This window comes from Hippoglossus stenolepis, chromosome 24 (genome assembly GCF_022539355.2).
Source record: "Hippoglossus stenolepis isolate QCI-W04-F060 chromosome 24, HSTE1.2, whole genome shotgun sequence".
Lineage (NCBI taxonomy): Eukaryota > Metazoa > Chordata > Actinopteri > Pleuronectiformes > Pleuronectidae > Hippoglossus > Hippoglossus stenolepis.
Window position 1 is genome coordinate 8149410 of NC_061506.1, and position 15546 is coordinate 8164955.

At 41.9% G+C, this 15546-nt stretch overlaps 1 long non-coding RNA gene across 2 annotated transcripts in view; it reads left to right on the plus strand.

The window, feature by feature from the left end:
- The window catches only part of LOC118103514, a 45616-nt gene that overhangs the window by 22359 nt on the left and 7711 nt on the right, over positions 1-15546 (plus strand). Inside the window, exon 5 of one of the 2 annotated variants that reach the window (XR_004694890.2) lies at positions 1660-2745. The exons of the other annotated variant lie outside the window; for it this stretch is intronic. This is a non-coding gene — a long non-coding RNA (uncharacterized LOC118103514). Of the gene's footprint in view, positions 1-1659; positions 2746-15546 lie in introns of those variants that run through there. 2 annotated transcript variants of the gene reach the window in all.

A 15546-nucleotide genomic window follows, 5' to 3' on the forward strand; every position in this document is an offset into this window, starting at 1 on the left:
ATTCATTGTCTTTTAAAATAAGACATAAGGAGAATCAAGTGGAGAGGAAATAAAACACATTTTAAATTTAGGAGCTAAAATATGTTGGTTGAACCCCAACATCTCTTTATTTCTGGATTATTTGGCTCAGGTCTGACAGATAACTGTTGTTTAAGTTAAAAAGGCCCATCCTTGTCTGACTAGGTTTCGTCTTCAGAGGTCAGCAACCACCTTGAGGCTGTATCACCTCGTCCCCTCGCCCGTGTGCTTACACAAACGTCTCGCCAACGAGCCCGCCAACTGTCTTAAGCGTCTCTTAACCAGGTGAGACACGGACGACCTCCCCTTGCAACCTCTACATCCTCTTCGTGACAGGAGAGGGGCTTTGTTTGCTCGCGTCGATCGTGTTTGGCATTTTGGCTGTGAAGTCTCTGACTTCACTACAGCGCCACGGGCCGTTACCCGTCAGTTCCCAGACGCCGCCGACGTTGATGGGAGCGGGAAGGGGCCAGGTAGAGGTGGAGCTGTCAGAGCTGATCTGTCAGGCCTTCACTCACTGCCTCGTAGGCGCCAACAGAGGTATAGCTGCGGTTTTGTTGAAGTCTGCACCCATCGACGGTCATTTGTCTCCTCTGTGCTGTCTAAACAAGAGATAGTGTCTTGAAGAGTTAATTTACTGCTGCCTAGGTGGATCACCCTCAGAAGAGAAATGGCATAGGATGGTTTTGTGAAACTATTGCACCATAGTGGAAAAAAAACACTTTTTATAGGATGAAGATGAAGATTTTTGACTATTGCTATGATAATTAGCTTTATATATAATGTATATTTTCAGATGGTTTCATTGTCGTCTTTTTTTTTATCCTTGAAAAGACATTTCTTTGCCTTGTCTTGGTGTGCATTGTTACTTTAACTCAAAGACTGCAAATAAAGATGAACTACACGTCTCCACTTGGTCCCGCTACCAAGAAAGTCTAGTCCACGCCCCATTCACTAACATGGAGGAGGCAAGATTTATGACCTATACTGCAGCCAGCTGTCATGTCGTCCATCTTTATCCTACTCTATGTTTTAACTGCATATGGGTGGTAGAACTGCACTTAATAAATGACCATCACGATATTATGGACTTCCTCAACTACTTCTATTTGGCTGATGCACTTAGAGGAAAATGAGACTCTTCCCACAGCTTCTGTTGCCAAGTCTTATTCATCAGCTTGTGATGAGTGCAAACCCACCAGTGTTGTGGATTAAAGCAGCGTTCTGCAAAGACAGTAGAGCAAAGTAGAGCTACATCAGCAACCTGCACATAGACTATTGTCAAGTCAATGGAAAACACAGAAGTCGAGGGAGAGGAAAAGGCTCATTTGATCCATGTCCATGTTTGACTTTTCCTCGGACGGGCTGCGAACTCTCGTGGGAAAGAGATGTTGAAGTGGTTGCTAGATACGTTCGGTAACTTTCAACTAGTAGCAAGGGTAACAAATGACACATGTCCGACATATCTTGGAAAAACAAATCCATACACAGACATGTATCTGCATTTTTTCTCCCTGTGTTGTGGCCTGTCTCTGCGATTCGCGCTAGAGCCTTTTTTAGCCGCCCAGCCCTTCCCTCCTCCTCGCCTCTTGATTTCCCCAAAGTGCTGTGTTTTATGTGTGCTTTTCTTTGGACTCGGAGCTGGCAGGGTCAAGAGGAGCAGAGATGACCGTCGGAGACGTGGGAGAACGGAATGAGGTGGCTGTTTATTCTCCCCCTCCAAAGCCACATACCTTTTTAGAGTGGCTTTGGAGCACGGCCTAAAACAACACCAGAGGCCATGTACACAAATTACACGTCTCGCAGTGAGATGAAGGGCTGCATGGTAGAGTGTAGTTCCCAGTAAAAAATAATAGTGGTCAGATATATTTTTAGTACGTAGATGTTCCGTGTGGCTGAAAGATCCGAAAGTGCTTGGAAAGATTACGAAACAATTGAGCCAAAAGGTTTTTTCTTTTTTGTTCCATCCCTTTTTTTGAACTATCTTCGGGCAGGGTTCATCCGGAGGCCGCACAAGATTATACAACATCAAGTTAAGAGCTCATGTTTCATCTTACAGAGGAAACGAACGGTGACTATGATAGATTACGCCGAGGATGAATTGTCCTAATTGAAATGAATATCATAATTTTTCTCTCGTGGTATTTTTCTTGTCTGCCCTCAAAACTAGTCAAATAGGAGTAGACCCACATTGTGTTCACACTGTAGTAATAACAGGGGTATTAGTAATAAATGCCTCGCTGCTTTTGTGGTTTGGGGATTTTGGGGGGGGAAAATAACAGCCAGCATGAAATGACAGGAATAACCGATCCAATACAAATATTTAAACATTGACCTCAAGTTACATTTAAGTCTTTGAACATGCTTTGTTTCTATTATTTGATCAAGTAGTCTTTCTTCCACTAATTGTATTTATCTTCATATAAATCTTGCATCGAGATTCTTCTTGCTGCTCTTTTCTCGTCATGAATATTCATCTTTTACCAGACACCTTGTGGGCTTTTTGTTTAACTTCCTCATAAATGATTTTGCATTGTTTATGTCAAAGAAAGGCAAAGACATCCAGTAGTGTTTACCTACCCTGAGCTGTGCACGAGGCCGTCCTTTTCCCCCCCTCTGTAACCCAGTTATTAATTTGTGTCGGGCTTATTTATTATTAGGCTTGTCTAAGCACTTTATCTCTGCTGTGAAAACTGCTGTACCAATAAAAATGTATTATTATTGTGATTACTCTTGTTTACTTTGCGCTTAAGTAAATCAGGAAAAAGTGACAATTCCTGGAGTGTTAACCCACATTAATCTGCTCCACTCCGCTGTGTGAGCTGTGATACAGCCCCCCCCCCCTCCCCATGCGACTGAATGCCTGGCCCAGTCCTGGGGCTGATGGGGGCAGGAAGGGGTCAGTGCAAAGCAGGAAATGGGGGTTCCAAGGCGCCAAGCTGATGATGACCAGCGGCCTGGAAAGCACACTCCCATCCATCACGACAGTCCCTATCTTCCAGGGTGAGGCAGCCCGGTTCAGGGTGGGAATCGATGTCTGCAGTGTGTGAACAGAAGTGTAGTTTGTTGTCGGGGTGTTGTGAAGTCAACACTGCTGATTGCTTTGATTACAGGCTTTGCCATTCCAGTTCAGAGAGAGAGGGAAAGAGTCCTTTACTGGCTGGTATGTGGGTGTGTGAAGGTGGAAAAGTAAAGGTGGGCGGGAGGAGATGAGACTCAATATTCCCTCTGTGTGTGTGTGTGTGTGTGTGTGTGCAGGCTCAGTATTGTTTGGCAGTCAAACATTACATTAGTGGTGCTGTGGGCTTTGACACACCCCAGCTGTACTCCGTGTGAGAATGCAGGTTTGTGACTATTTTGGATTTTCCATCCAGTCTGTGGTGCGCTGCAACGTAATCACATAGCCGTAGCAGAGCTCCGGTTATTTATTCTTTTCACAGACAAATACACATAATCAACAAAACACACACAGACAAATGCAGGAACATTTAAAGTTTTTACCAAGAAAGGGAAACATGAAGCTACAAGAAAAACAAGGAAAGGGGGGGAAAAAAACACAACCTCAAACTGATGCACAACTGCCCATGGGCCGTGCCGAGGCGGCCTCAGCTGCTGGCTGGTCGAGCAGGCTGGATGCTCTCTGAGGCTATGCAGATGTTGCAGGGACCCTGCAGCTACATTAACGCACCTCTTAACCCCGCCCCCCCCGCCCTGATTCAGCGCCCATGTTGCCCTGCCACATGTACACACACTCGTTTCAAAACAGATATTGCTGTTGTTTGAGAGACCGATTCCCATCTTTGGAAAGCACGGTGGTTTTCAAGCTCAAATATGCAACTCTTGGTTAGTATTTCAGACTTTGAGTCGTCTTGATGAGCTGTCACGAAAAATCTTCTTGGCGTCTTTCATGGAGAACCTGATGCTTGTGGTTCTTTGCTTCATGCTTTCGTTGTTTTTGCTTTGACTTGCTACTCCATGATCACTGGCTGTTGCATGACACAGTCATAGAAAACTGTGTGGAGGGCAATCTGTTCTGCCTTGTTTATTCTGTAGAATAAGTTTTATTATTAGAAAAAAAAGCACAGATTTTGTGTGAAAGGCTTGAATCAGCTGATTTTTATCGTCCAACGGATAAATTGATCAGACTCTTGTTTCTACGTTGCTCCTGCAAGAAACTGGACTCGTCTCTGGCTGTGGTGTCTCACCTCAATGTCGGCTTTGATTTTTAAGCTTAATTAAACATGCACCCTCTTTGAAGGGAAGTCTACTTTTATCTAACAGTTCTTAAATACAGTCTTGGCCAAAACAAATGTCTGATTTAATTAAAATGATGAAATATGTTCCTAATGCACTTACTATTTAAGTAGAATTTACTGTTTGTCTTTTAGTTGTATGACAGAGGGAGCCATCCACTGCGACCACATCTCATGCTAAAGAGCATTTCTTCGAAAACTGGAACCACTATGAAATTTCTACAAGAAGGTTAAATAGAATATTTAGAGCTTGACTGTATAGAAGTTGAAAACAGACGTATGTTTTATCTAACCTAAAATTTTAAGGTAAAATAAAAGTTTCCGTAAGCTGATATCGATATTTCTGTGAAAGGCTCATATCGGCCAATATGATTGGCAAACTGATAAATCGGTAGTGCTCTATTTTTTATTGTTATTGATTTGACTTAATCAAAATGAAATGTTCGTATAAAAATGACAAATTAACATCTAGACACAAAATTGCATTTTTTTTATGAGACCATATTTTCATAAATCCTAAATTAACAGAGAACATAACATCCTCACATTTAAGAAGCTGAAACCTTTGAATGTTTTGCTTATAAAGTGAAATGATTAATCAATTATCAAAATAGTTTTGGGTTAATTTTGCAATAATGTTTATGAACTCATCAATTACGACCTTGGAACACAGTGAATGTCATTAGTGCTCATTTAGATGTGCACATGGGGTCTTCGATATTTGAGGATAACTAAGTGTTTCTATATAGTTCATTATTAGATCTTGGTTTTATCTGTTTATTACAGAGGTCTTTGTGATCCAAACTAAGTCAACTCAGCCGACAGAAAAAAAAAAACTGTCTGCCCAAGTGCGGCATGAGGCAGAGGAAAAGCACCGGTGCAGGCAGACAGCCATGAAATCCCTGATGCTCCCTGCCAGTGTTGAGATAGGCCCCGCCAACTGGCCAAATCCAGAGCAAGTCCTCATTCCTCCAAATCGGGGAGCGCTGCTAAAGCCTCTCCCAATGTCAAGTGGCATTTATTAAATACACGGAGAGGGGAATGTTTTCATGCGAGTGTCCCCGATGATCTGTGTGGTCCAAGCAGCAGTGCCAAACCCAGAGCTGTCGTCTTTCTCCCCCGTCTTAGTCGCTTCTTCTCGCCCCGGTTTTGACGGCGGTCCAGATTTCCGGTAATCCCTCGCAGGCCTGCCCGGGTCTCAGGTACACCTTGCGCGCGAACAAAACCGTTCTGATAGCGCACGTGCCTGACAGCAATGATAAATAAGCCATTAGAAGACACAATTCCTCCGGGGGATCCATTCAACTCCTCCAACGAGACGATTCATGCCACACTCTGAGGACTTGAGAGGATTTCTGCTGCAAATCACAGTTTTGTTTTTTCTCTCCTCTTTTGTGCGATGTAATGTTTTGGGGAGAGGGGGGGTAGAGTCGGGTGGCATCTTACACACCCGCCCAGTGGAGTCATGGGTGGTAAATCTTTCCCCCCGCTCGAAATGCGGCATTTAAAAACGAGTCAAGGGGGTCTCCTCAGGGGCCTCAGATTAGTTCTATTTTTTACGTGTTAGGGCCGTGTGGTGTTGTGATGGCCCCGGGAAGTCACCGGATCTTATTTTCTGTTCTGCCGCAATCTGCCCGTGCAGATGATACTGGCTACAGACCCCAAGTCAACCGCTTATTGTTCATTTTTGGTTACAGCTGTCCAGCAATCCCAAGAACATGGGAGTTCATATTCAAGGATAATCTTTTTTTTTTTGCTGGCGACGTTTAATGCCTTGTCTCGGGTGTATCCTGGCTTTTGGTCAAAGAATAGAACTGCCGGGGAAATAAAAAGGGCGGGTTACGGAGAGAGTCGAGAAGAGAAAGCGAGCTTAGGAATACAGCAGGCCCTAATCCTTGGGTGACCACTGGCGAGGCCCAGATGAGCGCTTACATTAAGGCGACTGGAATAGTTTTCAAAACTACCGGGGCCGTCCTTTTGTCTTTTCAATGCGCCGAAGCACATTAAGCAGAGAGCTGGCGACGAGGCGGGGCGACATGAGAAGCTACATTTATCAGTTCACAGTTTCAGAGGATATTGCAAATCAATTTATTAGATTATGAGGCCTGCTTTGAGCTCTGCTTTTTCTCCCTCCTCTTCCCTCTGCCTTCAAATGTAATATTTAAAGGAAGCTCTATTTCCAGATTATAGAGCACTTTATCGCAGAACAAGGAAGTATAAATTCTGGCCCAGACATCCTTAAATCCTATTTTCTCTCTCTTTCCCTTACAGTAATGTGTCTTCATCTTCTCAAGGACATTGACATAATGGAGTTTGTTATGCTTTGTTCTGTATTGTCCAATTTAACCTTCTCGATGTGGATTCCTGTAAAAACACAAATTAACCGGCGGAACAAATGTCAGCATTTATATATTTTAATAGAAACAAAAAACTATTTAAATAAACTTTATACAATGCGTGTGACTTTCTTTTTTGCAAATGAAACTTTTGCAACAATCATTTTAAGCACGCTGGGGGGAAAAATAGAATTGGCTAGCTCTCCTCCACTGACAGTTTGTGTGGCAGTCCGGTCCACATGAAGTATAAAGTGTAATAACACGCAGCCGCAATTAATCTTCCAGCAAGTGATCCAATTATCCAATTGAAGCTGCAATTTATGAACGCTCGGCTTGTTATGTGCTAAGATATAGCCACGGACTACTCAAAGACCAATGAGACGATTTCTTAAATGGTATTAACCATGTTTGGAGACTGTTTCTTACTGGGGATTTTTTCTCACTGTGCGTTTCAAAGCAGCTTGCGCATCCCTGCTATGAAAAAGATAATTCACAATGGTAATCAGTGTTCCTTAATTCCACGCCTCTCGTGTTGGGCTAACTTAGGATAAGACCCTTGAGGAGAAACCCCCTCTCGGATGTCCTTTTTCTCGATTCCCCCATTCATCTAATACCCAGACTTAATGGGACTGAGGGCTCAAAGGTGTTTGATAGTCGGAGCCGTCATATCAGGGTGCCAGACAATTTCAAACATTATGTTATTTATTCAGTCAATGATTTAATAACAACTCTGGGCTGGAGGACAGAAAAAAAAAGTTTTCAGGTACAATAACTACACTCTTTTAGCTTTAGTGTAGTATCAAAAAAGTACTCAAATTCTGTACTGTAGCCAAAGTATTAATACAACAATGAAAGTTTGATTTGTAGAGAGTAACTAGCAAAAGTTCTATTTCCATTGTAAATAAGGCTCATTATAATTTTATCGAATCGATTGCTTCGTATTATCGGGCTGTGCCGAGGGCTGGATGATGTGGACAAAAATTATATCAAAATAAAATCAGTCGACACTCAACAATTATCACAATAAATGTCACATTATTATTTCCTATAAGTTTAAAGCTCTAATGTTTTGATTTTAAACTCTTTTTACAAATCTTGAGGTAGAAAAACTGTGTTGCAGCTCATCCCTGCTTTTGCTCAATGTATACACATATCGATATATGTTAAACTTTTTTGTTGTATTGCTATTGATAAATATTATATTGAGATGCCTATTGACATTGTTTTATCAATCACCCAGCCCAGTTTGTGCCGATAGACGATGATGGTCAGAGTGATCACTGATGTTGTGCAAATACACTGACATTGGACAATGTCTTACAAGGGTTATTAATATTATTTATTATTGTATTATTAGTACTAGGAGCAGTAGCAGAGACAATTGTAAAGTTTACTACAATATACTACAAAAAGTATAACATAATATTGGATTTAATTTGTCCACAGCATAATAATGATATGAGATATATATTTTTTGAATTGGGACTATACTTTAATACCTTCAAAATTACTGGGAAGTAAAGCTGATGTGATGAGTAAAAAGTACAATATTGAGCTCCACAATTAATAGTGAAAGTCTAAAATTAAACGATCCATTTAGATATTTAGGCTTAAGATAGTCATTTAAATAAATCATGTTAAGTTTTTTGGTCTAAAATAGGTCTGTCATAAATTGAGCAGAATTGGTGCATATGTTCTCAGATCCTTGAGATAAAAAGTATAGCAATTTAATCATATTAATATAATGAAAGTCAACATTAAAAAAGAAAATCAACAAAACTAGCAGAACGTTTTGTTCTACAACCATCATATCTTAATAAACACTGGAGATTTTTCACTCGCGAGTAATCATCACTACTAAATGTGGACAAGTTGTAGTGTTGTCATATTTTTTGTATTTGTGTTACACTGTGTACCGTCTCTGCAGTCCAGCTGCACTAAACAGCCCTGGTGTGTGTGTACCTGTCACATTCTGTCTTATTAAAACCAAAAGACCTGCAGAAGAAAGACGGTCGCTGTCTGCAAAGAGCAGTCCCCTGCTGCTACTGTTTATCCAAAACACTGCTGTTTTCACATTCCGTAATGGACTGGCACTCAAATCAAATCTCACCCTTTTAAAAAAAGGAGTGTGTGCGCATTACCCAAAACAATACTCTAATTCATTTTCTCTCTCCTGCTAAATTGCGGGACAAAAGGCGGACTCCATTTGATGAAATCCCTTAAATCGAGCAGACGAGAACTGGTGTAAAGCTAACAAAGACAAGTTGTTAAAATTAAATGTATTAAATGCATTCAAACCGCAGGATATTAACACTTTAAGGTGGATCATACTGATGTGAACATTTACTTTAGAATGCATTACTTGTTACTTTGAAAATACATGTCGCGTCCACATTTAGCCTCAAATATATTAATCTTTTAGGTCTAAATTCTGGTCGACTTGTATCCAGTTTTAGTCATTTCTCATGTGAAAAATCTTGCATGATCATGACTTTTATTGTGTAATATTTACAATTTCCACCTTGCCATAAAAATATGACCAACAATAAAACCGTGGTGGAAGATCATGACCAAATTTTGTGGATAACAATAATCTAAAATAAGCTGATTTACAAGTCCCAATTGTTTCCTTGTGTTTGTGATTCCCGGTCTTTTCCCTTAATTGATATTCAGAAAGTAGAAGGTATAAAAAAAATCACAGAAGGCTTTTGCAATTTACTAGAACGAGAGAGGCAAAAAATAATAATAAAGAACCCCGAAATGTTGAGTGGAGTGATTTTGAACTGATCAGCAGGTATAGAACCAGCAACCCATGCGGAGCTGCCGTCTGTTACGGAGACAGAGCGAGCTGCAGCATTGATGACCTCATCCATCATCGGCGCACCTCACCTCTGATTGCGGAAACTGAACCGGCGTCTTGCACGCAACGACCTTTAGCACCGCATCATTGACTTGAATGTGTGGATACAGTGTGACATACAGGAGACACTGTGGCAGACATAAGCAGGCTTTTACAATAAATCATTTGAATTAAAAATTGAACTACAATCGCTTGTGCAGTTTAAGTTAATTAGTAGAATTTTGTGCAAACTATTTGTTTTCCCTTTCTATTTAAATGCAATTAGCAGATGCACAATACTAACACATTCTTCCCCCCTTTATTTTTGACCTTTGACCTTCCTAATAGTGTTTCAGTGCTGCTGCAAAAATAATCATACTACAAAATGTATGTCAGTAAAGATTTTAAAGATTCAGGCCACACTTTTAAAATTAGCAGGAAGGAAGAGATAAAAAAAAATAAGGATCTGATTTAAAAAGAAAATCTGGATGAAAGGGGTGAAGCTGCATATTTATTATCTTTTAAACTTCTATTCTAGCAAAGATTTAGCTTTAATAGAAGAGACTCCTATTGTAGTTTTTCTTTTTTGCTTGAACATAAAACTATTATCACTCCATCTTCATGTCCCCTCATTAAGCTTGGTATCAGTGTAGGTGTTAAATTAGTATTAATTAGTTATCTACAGTAGATATTAATTTAACAGCTTTTATTATATGTGTCAGGAAGCAGTCGTATCTCTTTATGCTCCATTTAAATCCTCTCTGTCATTGTTTAAACACGGTTCAAATAACTCGGCTGTGTAACGGCATCAAATTGATCGAAACACGACGTGTTCTTGAAACTGTGCTCTCAACTTTCCACCTTAATGGAAAAGGGTGAGGAGAAATAAAAAATTACCCAGGAGAGGATGGGGGGAGCAGAGGAGAGTAAAAAGGGATTAAAAAAAACAAAAAGCAAGGCAGAGCTGATGAAAAGGACGTTATTAGCTTGGTCGCGGTCGGAGCCCATTTGCGTCCATTTGCATCTGGGCTGAAACCTGCAGCTGAGAGCATCTCGGCGATGTATAATGACCGGTTGTCACAACAACACGGGAGGTGGCCCCGCCGGCAAAATGACGGCCCTGTCACTCCTCCGCAAAGACGGAACACTGGCAACCTGTAATTCCCCTCCCAGCGCTGCTTCCTTCCTGCCTGCCGACTGGTTAAATGGCACTTTTGAAAGAAGTAAATCTACAAAGTTGTGTTTAATAACATCGCCGGAACCAAATGTTTGATGGGGTGAGGTAGGTTTGTGGTGGTGGGGGGGGGGGCGTGGAGCGAGAGGCTCACAGGGTTAAGAGGGATTTGTCATTTGTTTGTGCACGCAGGCCCTAATCTGTTCATTGAAACGGCCCATCTTTTCAGCTAGCCATGCTCGAAGTAAATGAAAAACAATTATACAGTGCGTGAAGAGGAGGCAAGGCAAGGTGGGATGCCACTAGCTGGTTGCGGAGGGGGTATCGATGCTGGATTTCCTGTTATTGTTCAATCCTTAATGCGCTTTTTTTTTAACCACTCAGGCTTTTAGAATGTGAGAGAACCCGTCCATGATAATGTGCTACGTTTGTATTCAAAAGGCACTTATTTTGCATTTCTTTAATTTACCATCTGTGCTGTGAACTCGATTAATATGGGAGAGTTTGCATCAAAAGTTAAGACGTGAAAGGGAAAGTGGTCTCAGGCTCACGAGAGAGAGTAAACTGTTATTTCTTTGCTAAATATATTGCAATTTACATTTAAATCTCTGTTCTGCAGGTAGTCTATCATGTATGTCCTCCGAATGAAACAGTTCACCCCCTCCGTCCGTCCAGCTGTCTTCTTCAAAGTCACTTCTGACTATTCTCTCACAGAAAAAGTGCAACTCCAGAATAGATTTTGCTTCGTCTTGTAATGAGTCAAACACCAGAGTTGACTCGCTTGGGTTGCAGCCTCCTGTCTCTGCAGATGTGAAGTCAAGTGACACATTGATATGCAGGGAGAAGAGAGGGGGGGGAAAACTTACTAAACACTAAAACTCACAACCCAAGGCCTCCCCAAAAGGCAAACACATAACTAAACCTGTGCGATAGAAGAAGCAGCGGGGAAATTAGCGACAAAGCATTATAATTTGTCACTGATGCATAAATCTTGCTGACGTGCTCAGTCACTTTAATGGTGCCGCGGCTGCTCGGTGGAAGGCTGTGCAAACTTGCGCAGTTGCAGAAAAACAGAAAAACTATATGTTTCGAACATCACCTTATTTGCATAATTTACCAAAAGCCAATGAGGCAGCTCAAGGAGTGCGGGTGATAGTAATAAGTGTTTGGGAAAGGCAGAAAGATCACTAATGGTTTGCCTATGGGGATTTCTCCACGCCATGGGGGAGGAAAATGAGAAATATTTTTCAAACAGCGGGGGTAAAGGTTTTAAAACTAGGAGCACATGGGGAGATAAAGATGTTCCTGCCACGGGGTGCTACGCGGGAAAAATGCAACGGCGAGGATGACAAAAAGAATGCCCCCGTAATTTCGGCATTAAGAGGTAATAATCATGTTTCACCGATGATATTAAAAACGGTAACCCGCAAAGCTGGGGTAAAATAGATAAATATATAAATAAAGCTGGAGAGAGAGAGAGAGAGAGAGAGGTGGCGGGGGGGGAGAAGGAGTGGGCCCCATCAGGTAGAGGAGGTAATGAGGTGGTGGGTAGGTTGCAGGGGAGGAGGAGGAGGAGGGCCTGAGCTCTCATCACTAACTCTGTGTGAGAGTAAACAAAGAGTGTGGCGAGGGGGAGAGGGAGAGAGTTCGGAGATCACGACCGAGCCGCAGATCTGTGGCGCCACGCTGCGAGAAAAAAAAAAGGCCTCATCCAGCTAAAATATGTGGATGTGAGACGACGCAACACACGAGCCTCGTGCACGCAGACATAAAGAGAGAGATTTCCAGTGTATGCACTCTGCGCCGTATGTATGAAGACCTCCCGTGATAACAACACTGCCGCCCTCATAGTTTGTTGTTCCAGGCTCGTGGAGGCGATGGCAGTGGCAGATTTTGGGATGTTGGATGAGCCAGAACATGGGGGACGTGGTCACATGTTCACCTCCGCCTTATTATGTGACATCACCGTGAGTTTAGACGTGCATACGGTGGGGTCTGCTTTCAAGGGGGTCTCAGACTTCTGAACCGCTGCCAGGACATTTAATTTGATATAAACTATAAAGAGTGCTCGGAGTGCGCGCACACCTCCGTCAAAGGGAAACACTTTGCCATGTGAAAGAATGTTGAATAAAATAATAATCTTAATTAATCTGTTTATCCGGATCTGCTCCAGGAATGAATGAGCTTGGATCATGTCCCACCCTTTCACAGAATTTCATGAAAATCAGTTCCGTTGTTTTTTTCGTAATCCTGCTAATTTACAACCGAGTGCATACCTCAGCCTAGAATGATTGGCCACTTCATCTCCGTATATATATGTATTGACATTTGATACATATTACATATATGATATGCTATTTAATCTGTTAATGCTTATGAGTGTTCTACACATACCTGACTTTTTTCTTAAAGATCTCTACATATATTTCAAAAATGTCCTATTTAACAATGTTGGCTAAAGCGAACCAAGTTTTGTAATAATAAATACATACAGTAATAGAATAAATACATAATAACTTAACATTTTTTATTATGCAGTAGCTGCTTAATCCACTATAAAATGCTTATGGTTTGTAGATGTGTATAAATATAGTGTCATATAGTACAGTATATATATATAGTGTAGTATATTATAATAGTAAAAGTTTTGTGTTTATATACTGACTGCTACCTCAGTTGACACATGTAAACAACATTCAGATATCGAATTTCCTATTATTGCTCATGAATCAACTCATTACAATTTTCTACGTAACCCTCACTGATAACGAGCTTTAATCACATCAGTATAAAAATACATAATATCTTTGGACTGAGGTACGTTCAGGACGTGGACAAAACTGTCACATGACTATCTTTGTCTTCCTGATCGCTCCTCAATTCTTATAAAACAAAAAAAATTACCCTCACAGAAATATCTACAGCATTAAGTGGGGTATAGAATTGTATAGATTATAGTTGTTAGGTGTCAGTGATTTGCAAATACTGTATATACATGCACTGTAAAGTGTACATACCTTATTTATAATTGACTCTCAAAACATTTGGATAATATTAAAGTTAAATGATTTAGAATTAAGGACTGCTCTCACTATAAAGCTTTATAATAAATATATTTGTTCCCTTTTTATGCAAACCCACCAAATTTTTTGATAGCCAGTATTATAGCATCTTTACTTTAGCTGTTTATGGAAACTGTTTGACTTTTAATTTACAGCTGCACTAAAACGGTGTCCTATTAGAACAAACGTGTCAGGAGCTTTCATCACAGAGTCGTGTTCTCTCCCGCCACCGATGGCCACTTTCCAAATATTTCACGATAAGCCTCTTGATTCCGATAAGTGCGTTAGCGATAGTCACGTTACATTCAGGCCTGATGCAACATTTCAACACTCAACTTGGACACCAAAGACAAACGCGCGGGCGTTAAAGTCAAAACTCCAGAACGGACTTCTGAATAACATTTCCACGAATGTGTTTCGAGAGCCAGAGCTGCAGTGAGAGCTCGGTGAATGTCAGCGGACGCCTGCCTTCAACTTCCCATGAAGAAAACGATAAGCAGGGAGCCGGTTGAGACGGTCGGTCGGCGCAGTACATTGTGATAATGACATTTGGGGAGGGATAGTGTTGCAAAGCTGTTAAGCTCTTTCATTGCACCAAGAAGATTAGTCGACGAGATGGAGCTGAATGACAGCGAAGGTAGTGTCCCCTGCCTCGCCTGCCGAGGACTTGGCATCCAGAGGTTCGTTAAAAGCCAAGCGCTCACTTTACACCGAGGACCAATTGTCCTTCACTCGCAAAGTATTTGCAAACCCCCACAAAGCAAGGGCATTCTGTTGTTTGTCTCTCTTTCATGTTGCCGTTGATGTGGCTGGATTTACCACTCATTTCTATTTTTGCGCTTGTTTTTACCTTTTATTTACTTAATTCTTGCTCTTTTGTGGGATGACTTTCACAGAATTATCTGTTGCCTTTGTAAGGCTTATGTTTTCCCATCATGCCGCCAATGCGGAAGTTTATATACAGCCGGTGTCTGGTGAGGCCCGTTTGGTGAGGCTGTATTTAGTTTATCTACTCACCCAACCCTCTCTCAAACCCCAGTCGGTTACAGACTCACCACATAAGGCCCTGTTTGACCGCACCAAAGCAAGAAGTGGGAACTCTGGACAGCTTGTCCTATTATCTGGGACACTGGCCTGCCGAGCCTTTAACTCTTTGTCACATTGCCTATTCCCATTATAATCCTTCGGGGAGCAGGGGGGCCGCCCGTCTGCATCCTAAGTGTATGTGTGTATACATCGACGTGTGTGTTGGTCTGTGGTTTTAACCCAAGTTTCCCTACAGGCTTCCCGAAGCACTTTGTCCATCTCTTGATGTACCGTGTCTCGGCCCTTCTCCCTCCGCCTACGCAGGAGTCATTTTTATTTATTATCTCCTCTGACAGCGGAGGGAATGACGGGGAGTCGCGAGAAAGCGTTTTGTCAGTTCTTAAGTGTCTGACAATTCAAATGAAGTTTAGCATGTGAAGAACAAGAGGACGGCCTATTTTTTTATTTATTTATCTCGCTGATAGAAGGATGGGAAGGGCCACAGAGAGATGCAGAGAGAGAGAGAGAGAGATGAGGATGAGGATGACAGAAGGAGAGACTGTCGCTGAACCCACCAGTGTATTAAAGGAGTCTCCCCTCTGTCATTGAGAGAGCGCAGTGCCGTGGTGATGGGCGGGGAATTTACGAAGGGGCACGCAGGATCGCACGCTGACCTCCAGCACATGCCCCCCCCCGGTCCCCTGGTGGTCACTGCCGTGGGAAATCGCAGGGCACGGAGTGATGAAACAAAGTGACAAGAAAGTCATCTCAAGAGGGGATCAGTCTCAAAACATGGCAACTCCTGGCCTGTCAGCCGCTGCTTCGACAGCACCCCCCT